The sequence below is a fragment of the Lepeophtheirus salmonis genome, chromosome 9, assembly GCF_016086655.4.
Source record: "Lepeophtheirus salmonis chromosome 9, UVic_Lsal_1.4, whole genome shotgun sequence".
NCBI classification, from domain to species: Eukaryota; Metazoa; Arthropoda; class Copepoda; order Siphonostomatoida; family Caligidae; genus Lepeophtheirus; species Lepeophtheirus salmonis.
The window spans coordinates 15,099,942-15,111,768 of NC_052139.2; the positions used below are offsets into that span (position 1 = coordinate 15,099,942).

At 31.3% G+C, this 11,827-nt stretch overlaps 1 long non-coding RNA gene across 1 annotated transcript; it reads left to right on the plus strand.

Annotated features, from left to right (window-relative positions):
• Positions 1-5,579: 5,579 nt before the first annotated feature.
• LOC139906345 (uncharacterized) lies at positions 5,580-6,698 on the plus strand. Its single transcript, XR_011781822.1, has 3 exons — positions 5,580-6,270; positions 6,323-6,462; positions 6,525-6,698. It is a non-coding gene; the product is annotated as an uncharacterized lncRNA (long non-coding RNA).
• The last annotated feature ends 5,129 nt before the right edge of the window (positions 6,699-11,827 follow it).

Consider the following 11,827-nt stretch of genomic DNA (forward strand, 5'->3'; position numbering starts at 1 on the left):
TTATTTAGTAGTGCTGAGTTTCAGTCTGAGACATTTATGATTTTTTAGTGGGTCGAACTAATTTGATCCTTTAAAAATGTTCGATCTGGGCCAGTCTCAAAGAAAAGTACGGGCCAGACGACATCGTTACCATAATTGTACCACACATCCTTTCATATAACAAGAAAGAGAAATTAGGCCTAAAATCAGTTAGTAGTTAGCTAATTGTGGATCAATTATTCCCAACTATGGAAACCTAATTCAATGACTGTCGAGAAGTATTCACAATTTAACAGGATATAAAAATTATTCAATCAGTCAACGTTCAGAACACAGATTAGAGGAAAAGAAACAGAAAAATTGACAGCTGACAGCAAAATATACCGTTTATTTTGTGTTGGTGAGGTAACACCGTGAGACTGGTTCTACAATATGAATGGTTGATGATGTCATGTCTCTTTGAAAATTGTGAGCAATGGCCTACATTAACGTCCTATGAAGTTAAATGCGTTGGATTAATCATATTTGCACAATTCATAAAGCTGGATAAAGGAGAAAATCGGTCTATAGATTGAGAACAAAATATCGGTACACAATTTGTAAATGATTAAATTTCTCTTTACAGTCTGGTCTGCAATATCTGTCCAAATCGGTATAGAAAAAATTACTTAATACTGAACTGGAAAAAAAATCGGTACTGGACAGATTAAAATTGTAACTTTCACTTCTTTTAACTTTACGTGTATTAGTATTTACACACTGTGATTCACTTAAACACTTTAGATTGCGAAAGTAATAGGATTGTCTTGAGGCAAATACACTTCCACCGATTAATAAAATAGATATTGTGTTTAAAATTAAACTCAAAATATATCAATATCATTGTATAGAAAATTTAATCAGACAAGTATTTTTACAATAAAATGCAGCTATCAGCATGTATTTTAATATGTGGTATGTCAATATGAAAAAATCCAAAATAAAATCAAGAAAAAGATCAATTTCCAATTATTTTTCTACTACATATTATGTAATATAACCCAATATTTTAAAGACTTGTTTCAGCTTTGTATTAAACCCTGTAGAATGAGTTCAAATACACAAGAACTTTAGGTATAGTTAGGAGTCTCAATTAGGCCACGATATAGCCCCTTCTAAATAAAATCTGTGAATTTATCAATTTTTTATTCTGGCCATCAATTTTAGTTATTTTAAGTGCAATTTGCAGCACACCCAAAGGTTAATAAGTGTTGATAGAAATTGACGAATATTCGTCGAAGAATATAAATGTAGTCCAAAAACAATTTTGAGAAAAATCATTCTATCTGATTTTTGTGTAGACAGGCTACATATATAGAATACATATTTAAGCAGCAACTAGTACAATTTGTTTATAAAAGGTACAACTTGTACACGACATATTCTACAGGGTTGATCTTATTTAGTCGTACACTTAATTTAAACTTAAATAAATTGGAAATATATTCGTCGATTATCTTCAAACACTGTGAAGGATAGGTTTTGCCAGTCAAGATTCCTTATGTAAAGTTTGGACTCAATGAAAAACAAAACAAACGAGAACGAGTAAAATGGAGCAACAACAGAGCTCAAAATTCAAAATGGCAGAGTGCCATTTTGAAGCTTTTTTTCATCTATTTGGTCTTTTTATCTCCGCCAACCAAATTATGTTTTTGCATCTGTTTGTTTATTTATTTGTAATAGACCAAAATTATAACAAAAATTACAGATATATTTTGATCAAACATCGTACAAAGATTATATATGGTCACAGTAGGAGGCCATTAAATTTCGAGATGTCAAGGGAGCACAAAACGTAGAAATGCATAATCGAGCATAGTATTTGAACAAATTGTGATACATAACTGAATTTGATTTTAGAAGGAGGTATTGTGTTCTACAGAGTGCCTATTCGACTTTTAATTGTGCTTCTTTTCGAAGGAACGTGTTACAATTAGGTTAAGGATGTGAAAGAAATCAAGAGTAATGGATATCATGTATTATAATATTGTAGAATGTACTTACAAAATACATAGGTTCGTAGGAACAGAGATGTTTTTCCCCCCTTATAAATATATATTTTTCTTCAAATTGAATTGATGGAAAATAATGAGATGCTTGAAAAAGTGGTCTAAAGACTTCAAAGAGGTTCTTTTAAATAAAAATAAATAACAAAAACAAGAATAACACAAAAATCCAGTTCCATATGTTTACGTATAATGTACAAGAGGAGAAGAAAATAGAGGGCTGATGGTGATGTCTTGACCATATTATTATATGTATAAGAAGAGGGAGAGCAACAAAGAAACTTCCACGTTGTTGAAGAAATAGAGGTAGGGATGCATTTACCTAAAAAGGAGGATAAGAAGAAGTAGGAAGTCATAAGCTATAACGTGATGCTTAATCCTTTGAAGATATAATAAGAAAATTGAAGTAAAAGGAAGTAGATGAACACAATTTATGTACAAATATGTTTGAAAGAGTTGAGAGAATGAGACAAAGTCGGGATTCTCTTCTCATAGCATAAGCTATAACTAGAGTTGAGCCGTTTGTAATGAAAAAACTACTTTTAAAAAATAGAAAAGGAAAAACGATTATTGTGTGTCCTCTTTCTCCCTTTTCCTTCAATATTTAGTAGGTTCTTGGGGTGTTAACTTCTCCCTCTGAAGTAAGAATTATGGCCTATCTTTGGAGTAAATTGTTTTTAAAATGTGTAATAAAATATATATGTATATGAATTTAAATATGATAACAATATTTTCTCTATATTAATGTTATTTGGAATATTTTACATATGCAAGATTATATGTAGAGACTCCCCATTTATAGCAGTAATTCCTTTTCTTCCTCCAAAATCATAAACCGACCTCTTTGCACAAATAAGAACCGCCAGCCCCAATTCTTACTAGCTAATAGGAGAACAATTGATCTTTAAAGATTAAAAAAAAATCGAGACCTTAAACGACCTCTTCAAACCTAAATTAGATTTTAACGAGAGGTCTTCTGAGCCTTGAATTAATAGCCCACATTGGAACTAAGGACATAAGAGCCTACAAGTAACCTTAAGTAAATACACTTATTATCTTTATTATGCTAAAGCTCCAGTTACCAGAGAGTGCTTCCTATTTGATATTCCTAAAACTAATACTAAACTACGCTATTCCTCTAAAGGTTATTAGCTCTTTGCACAAATAAGAGCCCTCATCCCCTAAATCTTAAAAAATCAACTAACCAGTAGGAGGCAATAGATTTTTAACGATTTAAGAAAAATCAATTGGAGGTAAGGGTTGAGACCTTATACGGCCCCCTCAAACCTAAATTACATTTTAACGAGAGGTTAAAACTGACACTATTACGATTAGCTAACACTAATAAGGTCCTTAATTCAGTATTACCCTTAATCACATTTTTTTTTTTTTTTTTTTTGGGGGAGAAAATGAATTTCTACTTGATAGAGGAGAGCCTTCTACATTTAATACAGGAAATTTTTTTAACTAATTATACTTAAATTCATATACCTTTATTTTATTATGCATTTTAAAAACAATTTACATGAAGGATAGGCGAGAATGGGTTGGAGCGCAAACCTCCAACAATGGTCATATTTCCTATATTGGATTGTTTTTTTGTTTTGTTTTTCGCCATAGGAAGTATCTTTATCGAAACTAGATAAGAACACCAATTTGAGGTCTGTCTATATGTCAATATGTTCCAAAGTTATAGTCGATTATGTATTTTTAAAGTTTTGTGCTATCTTGACCTTTGACATTGACATTTCAAAATTTAATGGCCTTACTGTGACCATATATCAATTACATAATCTTCGTACCAAGTTAAATGAAAATCGATCTGTAACATTTACCAACAGACAAAAAAAACTTCGTTGGCGCCTTCTTATAAAAATCATAGCATAATGTGAGTATCATGGAGTAGGGCACAACCATACCCATGCTTCAAATGATATAAATATAAATTTAAACTTTATTAAAACTACTGAATTTTGAATAGATTTAAATTTTTTGAAATTAACAATCCTTCCATTTTAATTGAGCCCTCCTGACCTGTGACTAGGAAGGTGTGTAATAATTACTTAAATATTAAATAAACTGTCATTTTTATGTATAAAAACTATGAACATTTTCTAATTTTGGGTTTTTATATATTCTGAATGAGGTCATTTGAAAAACACTAATAACGACCCGTTCCCCTCCTTGAATTTGAAATGCCCACCCTTGGATATACATAAATCTACTTACAGGACTATAGAATCCATTTATGATGAATCTCAAATTAGTTTTTTCGTAACAAATCTTGTTTTTGTGATTTTTTAATTAGGACTGTTTTACCCTTTTTTAGTTTAAAAAATCCTTTATTTACATTATAATGTCCCCATTTTCTGAAACATTGTATTTGATATTCCAAAAAGAATGTTCTTATCCTGACAAAAATGTTACTTGATGACAAAAAAACGCTTGAAGCTAATTTTTACGTCATTATTGTTTATTTTTGTTTAGAAATGATGTTCCTTTGGATTTTTTTAAACCAAAAAATGTAATGTTAATTACCTTAATGCCTTTGTTTATATCCTTCTCCCCTCCTCCCTTGTCACAACTGATTGTGGCCTATCTAATGAAACGTCCCGACAGCCAGGCTGCTCTCTTACAAAACACTCGTCAAATTGTCAGGGTTACCATGTTGATTTTCGGTTTTTTTTCTTCTAGCCTGCTAAAAACACAGACAATTTTCATCACAAATCATTAAACCTGATAGATTATTGATCTTAGAAAATACTTAATTTTTTTAATTTTTAAAAAAGTGAACATCAGTTTTGACCAAAAATAAAAAAATGACGACTTAAAAACCTCATTTATGTATATATTAAGACAAAACAGTTTAGGGCAAAAAGTACCTGGAAACATATGTATACCCTTAAATTTAGTTTCAGACGTTGCTCAGTGCAAGTATTTTTATAACTTGCTTGATTTGGCAGTCATAAATTATGTAAATTTATATCAAAATGCCCTCTCCATCGTGGAAGGAGATTGTACTCTTAACTGCTCTTCTAGAATTTATCACTAAATATGCATAATATTTTGTTAAAGGGGATAAAGAAATGAATATTTGTAAGTATTGTATCCAAACATGAACCCTGTTTCTTTAAGGGTTTATGACCTTTTTTGTTATATCTATTATAATTAACATTTTCCTAATTTTAAATTAAGATGCAAAAACAAACAAGATCCATTCATAATCATCGTATTATGTACATATTTTACACATTATTCTTATAGTGAGCACTCAAATATATAAATAATATGGTTATGTATATTGTAAGTACATGTATTTATCCTGGTTCACTGTCAAATGTTTGTGGTAAAAAAGTTGCAAAAGGTGAATTGTTGGACCCCCAGACAAGTTGAATTTATCCGCCACCACTTCCTTGAGCATCAAGATACACTTCTAATATGCAAAAATACGCCCTAGCCCACAGGCTATAGAAGTGAAGTGCTGAGCCACGAGGCGGTTTAAACTCTACTGCCGCCACGTTTCTAAGCAGCAAGGAACCCTTCTAATATGCTATGATTAAGGGTGATAATTTTGGTAAGAATACAAAAGCGTGCGAGGAGAAAAGAAGAATTACTTATGGCATCATTGATTAAATAATATACATCTTCTTCTATCAATCATGAACGTTATCATTCCCGCCTTTATTATTCAATATTAATATAATAATATTAGATGGGGATAGTCGATAGAGAACTGAATAAAATGCTAAAAATAACGTCGCCTTCTGTCTGGATTTCTGAAAATGGAGGCCTAGGAATTTGGAAAATACTTGCCGGATGAGAAACAGATGGTTTGTCGGATTTGTCGATATAAATGTGCCTTTAGTACCCTGTCTAGAATTACACGCCACTCATTATCCTCATCTCATAATAAGGGTATCGATATTCATCTATAAAATCAATTTAACACGATGAATACATCAAGTTAGATTTTAACTCTGATCTCACAACGATGCTTATTGCATGTAATATAACCTTATCCATTGCTAATCATCTACGTTCAAAAAATTTATGGAGAAATACAAGGGTAAACATATCCCTTCCCGAGAAACCATCATTAAATTAATGGAGGATGTTGTTACTGATGTCATTTATAGAAATACATATAAAAATGTTTTGAGTCATCCACACCAAATGACGATCAAGTTATCAGTAAAAAGTATTTACGAATATCGAAATGGAACTCTGAATTTTGTACTATCTCACAGTAAGTATTCAATTTTTTTTAAATCTAACCATAAAATAGGATTCTATTTTAGCTAAACATATCAAGAATTATGATACACAACTCAGTAAAGGGCAAAAACAACTGCTTAAATGGTCACAACAACGGGGGTAGTAGCTTTGGATGGTTTGCAACTAGTTTGTCTGAGACTACTTACTTCGCTTTAAGACTTGGGTATGATAATTAGGTTTTCCAATATTACATAGTCAATAAATATTACTTTTTTATCACTTAAGGCTTAGCTATGGTTGATGGGCTCCAAGAAGTGGTGTTCAGAAAACTCATAAAAGACAAAACAACTGTTTAAATGGTCACAACAACGAGGGTAGTTACATGGGGTGTTGCATTATAATTAACAATTGTGTATATCCTTCATGATAATAGTATGTTGTTATATAAGCATGCCTAAATAACGGGGAAAATCTTTTTGATGCTCTTAATAGGGAGTAATATCGCCGGACATTACTACATAATTAACTTTTGCTCTATATCTTTACGATGAATTTATTTCTAACATTTTTTTATTAATATATTTATTGTCTAATTTTATGATTTTGACATTTACTTTATTATTAATAATTAGTTAGATCTCATCGGTAGAGATATATCTATCCTGTGCACAATTGTATATAGCAACTTCCACATGAAGAAGAGGAGTGATTATCTTTTGATTAAACTCCACGTCTCGCTTGTGTATTGCAACCTAAAGTTATGACATATTTAACTGAATTCCGATGTTAGAACAAGAAAAATTATCTGGATCAATCTATTATTTCAATATTCTGTATTTATAATTTATTATTATTAATAGTTATATGATTTTAATTGTCTAATTATGTATATTTAACTTAAATGTTTAATGGTTTATTTTTTAGTATGTAGATTATATTTAATTAAAGCCTTCTTTTTTAAACTTTGAGCTTCAAATATATTTCAAATACTCTACTTTGTCATTTCATTAGCTATTATTCTGAGAATAAGGTTCATAATGAATTACAATTTCATGGAGTGTGACATTTTCAAATCTACTGTAACGGATAAAAAACGTCGAAGTCAATTATACGTAGTATATCTTCATTAAACATTTTGCTAATAAATACATTAGTTATACCCTCAAAAATCATAATAAAGCAGGCAGATGATAATCACATCAGTATTTTAAACAATGATACCATGTCTTTTTTCCCCCTCCTCCTTGCACGCGTTTTTCTCTACAATATTATCAACTATAGCTATGATATACGCTGGCTCACAGGTTGGGTAGGTGAAATCTGAAAATCAATATCAAAGATAATATGAGTTAGTTACAATTACAACAAAATGAAATATTTTAAAATAAGCTTCTTGAATATCTTTTCTATCAACTTTTCTATTTTTACAAAATGGAACTACGCAAGGGTTCTAAATTTTTAAATATAAATACTGTTATTATAAAAATAAATTGAGAAAATATATAGACATACTTACAGTCAGACCCGTTGCCAGACCTCAGTTATAGGTTGGGAGTGGGGGTTCACCTACATATCTCTGAGCCAGCGTATATTATAGCATGTCAAAAGGATTCTTTGGAACTTAGAAACACGACGGTAGTGTATTATAGATTAGAAGGGTTCTATCCTGGCATGTTTCTTCATCATTCAATAATAATCTTCCGAATATTATATAAATTGCAAAGAAATTGTATACAATATTATTGTCTTGCAATGAAATTACTAATAAATATCATTGCTTCACGATGATATTACCCACAACGTTTTTGTCTCACAATGAATATATACACTACGATAATACCACACAAGGATATGACCCCAACGTTTTTGTCTGCAACCTTTTTACCACAATCATTTTACCGGTCACCGTTTATCCTTTGGGATGGGGATATTTTGGTTGTTTGTGTGAGTGTTGATACGTTGTATTAAAAGCTAGTGTTGATACTCGGTTCAAGACCGAGTTCCCACGCGCTTCGGACTTAAAGGATTTTTTCTAGACCGATTTGTATCAAAATTCAAATCATAGATCACAATTTAGATCGTGGATCACAAAATAAACGTTGATCGATATTTAAACAATTTACCAAAATATTCATTTCTATAAAAATCACGTAGGCCCGAATCAAAGTCGAATTTGTTAGATTTAACAACCAGACAGGTCCAGACCAAAGTTGGACTGAATTAATGAATAATATTATATGTATATATTTTGTAATCAGCTGTCAATTCCCTCCTCTAACTTGATACGTCATGGCTATTTCATAATTTATTCTTTTTAATAAATAAACGAGGGAATGAATTTTGAATAGTTATGCTCCGTATGCATAGAGGTAGGAATACAATTTCTTGTTGATCCCTCGTTGTATATTGACCATCTTATTATTTCTATGAAGACATTTTGCCTATCACATAGAAATACAAATGTATTTTAATAAAATTTGTTTTTAATAAAATATTGAAATAACATAATTATAGTATCGAAAAAAATTCTATGCAGGATTTTAATATTATGAAATATATATATTGAATTCATTTTATAAATTGCAGAGAAATAATATGATGATAATGATAGTCTGGGAGTAGATGAAAAATAAAAGCAGTTTGTGTGATTTAACTACCAGATGATTTTGGGCCTTTCTTCGGGTTTTTAAAGGTTGCGTGATACAATAAAGGTAACGACGTGATTAGTCGAGGATTTAAGACCGAAGCCCAACACTAACAAATGCCCATTAATAGCTAGGTGTGACTATAATCTGTTTTTGTGTGTGGGGTTTCTACAAACTTTGACAGTTTAATAGAATATGTCAGAAAATTGACAAGAATGAATATTATTAATTTGAAATTGTGACTTAAAAAAAATCCAAATTTTACCAACATATTCGAATTTTTTGACACAAAGAAAACAAATTTGACAAGATTTTAGTGGGCTATCGGGACAGTGTTTTTACATTTTCCAAAGCTGCTAGTTTTCTTCATTCTTTCATTCTTGAGGAGAGAATATTTCAAGGACTTTCTCAAAAAGTGTTGCTGTTCAGTGATAACACCGTATTCAAGCCACACAATGACCATCATTTCAGCCCCAAGATGCCAAAGGATATTCTTACCAACATCAAATACAAGTTTAAAACCAAGAATCCTGGAGGAGTAATAGTTTTGGACGTCGTTTCCATCAATGGTCTTGCCTATCCAACCATCTTTGTAGATAAGAAGAAATTGATGAAATTCGACAGGTACACCACCCTCTTGAACAATTTTGTCAAGCCTGGATCTGAAGATTACTTGGAAAAGATTATATCTCCACCCAGAATGGTGCCGTATGCAAGGAAACTCGTAGAAATAGCCGAATTTTTCGTGTGTGTTTTTGTTACTCAAAGAGATGTGCCCAGTGTTTTAGGACTATGTGAAACTGTTAAATTTATCTAATTAGACATACATTAAGAACAAGACATGTGAGAAGCCACATAAGAGTATTTAGTCCTTGGAGAATAACATCAAGAAGGAGTGGGTTAGGATGTACATCGTCCAGGGTAACCCAGATTCAGGAAAATAGTGGAGGCCACATTGAATAAACTTCTATTCAAAAATCCAGAGAGAGATCGTGAATAAAATTTTTTCAAATAACTTTGTTATTTTGTTTTTGAGAGTAATTAAAGTTTATACCTAAGGTCTATTGGAGGTGTTACTCTATGTAATCAATTGATTGTATAATAACAGGCGATTCACCTATTGGAAACTCCTCTTCTACATATATCCACCATGACTTAATATCAATAAGATCATTATGCATAGAATGTGAACAACTGTATCATAAGGGGACACACATATGCGTATTGTCTGATCATAATGTATATCTATGAATATTAGCATAAATCCAATAAGTGCTATCTCAATCAAATGTAGAACATACATAAATATAGTCAAAAGCTACAGATGAGACACAAATATGTACATTGTAAATACATATATGGGTCATAAAGATTACATACATGCTTTTATTCTCACACCATCAAGTTCTATGTAGAGTAAATTAAGCCATTCTTTTTCTTTTTTCTACAATCATTAAAAATACTCATTCGTTATTGTATTGAACATAATATAACTTTAGGTATCATTTATAGTCCACACCTCTATTTAAGTAACCTATCTACGTTTTGTGTTTGAAAAAGACTCCTTCATCAGTTTTAACCATGACATGAATACTAAAGCAGATATATCTGCAAAATACATATTGAAAAAAAAAAAAACTTTTTGATTAGGAAGATTCAAAGTTTTTTTTGGGGAAAAAAAAATATTATAAAGTTTTTTTACCAAACTCTAAAAAGAAATCAAAATTCATATTTTTATTTTTAACCTCTATTTACATTTTAATCAAACCCTTAAAGCATAATTCCTTACATAAAACATATAGAATCTACAATATGCATACTATAATAGTAAATATTCATTGGTCAATATACTTACAAGGTGGTACAAAATTAAATTATTAAAACTTTAACAGCATTAAATTAAGAGTTTAGAGATTTATTTTGTTATCCAACCCATAAATATTTCAACAGCAGAATGGGGCCCCAGCCCAAAGTGCAAAAACAATTTTGAGCACTTTTGGTACAAAACCTTTTAGCTTTCATCGTTATCTTATGTTGACTCCATTGATTTTGCAATGTCTGTAGACATAGGAGGAGTTCAATGCAGTTTCGAAGCTCAGGTACATCTCTCTGGTGGTAGTTATATAATTAAAAGTAAGTGACAAAGCGTCCCCTCCATGTTGTTTGCTACAGGGGCATGCAACTTGAATGATATATTGGTCAATTGTACGGGAATATAAAACCTGTAACAAATTATTAATATATATTCTTTTGCTACAAACCCAAATCTGTGCGTCATTTAACTATTTTGATGGGACTCTAATTCAAAGCCACACTTAGTACAAACTTAGTAAAGTAGTAGTCCATGAGAGTGCCGGAAGAGAAAATCTCGACCGGCCATCTTGAGGAACCTGAAGAGCCTAGAAATCAAACCCATGCTAATCAAGAGAACCATTGAGAGGTAAGAAGAGACTCGATCTAATAAGGACAGACGCAGATCAGGGAAACCAATGTCGAAATGGAAGAATGGCACATTTGAATTAAACATATAAGGTTATTTTCATTTTATTCCTTAACATAAACATAGGAAGGTCGTTTGAAAAGTCAATGTAAATTCTAAGAGAGTTAACACTACTGGCGCGTATACAGGTTATGTTTAGTTAGCATCATCCCATGGAAGAACACACAAAAAAAATGGTCGAAAAAGAATTTCGTGTGTTGATGAAACATTACTTTATGAAAGAAGATTATGGGGCTCGCTCTGTACCTTGGATTACCACAGTTTATAAGTGGTTTCGAAATTTTCAGAGTGGCCATATGGACACAAGTGACACTGAACGTATTGGACGCCCTGTTGAGGTTACTACTGCATAAATAATTTATAAAGTCCATGATATCGTGAAGAAGAGTGAAGATGCGTAAGATTGGTAGTGCTGTGCGTAACTCGAGACGGAACCCTATTTC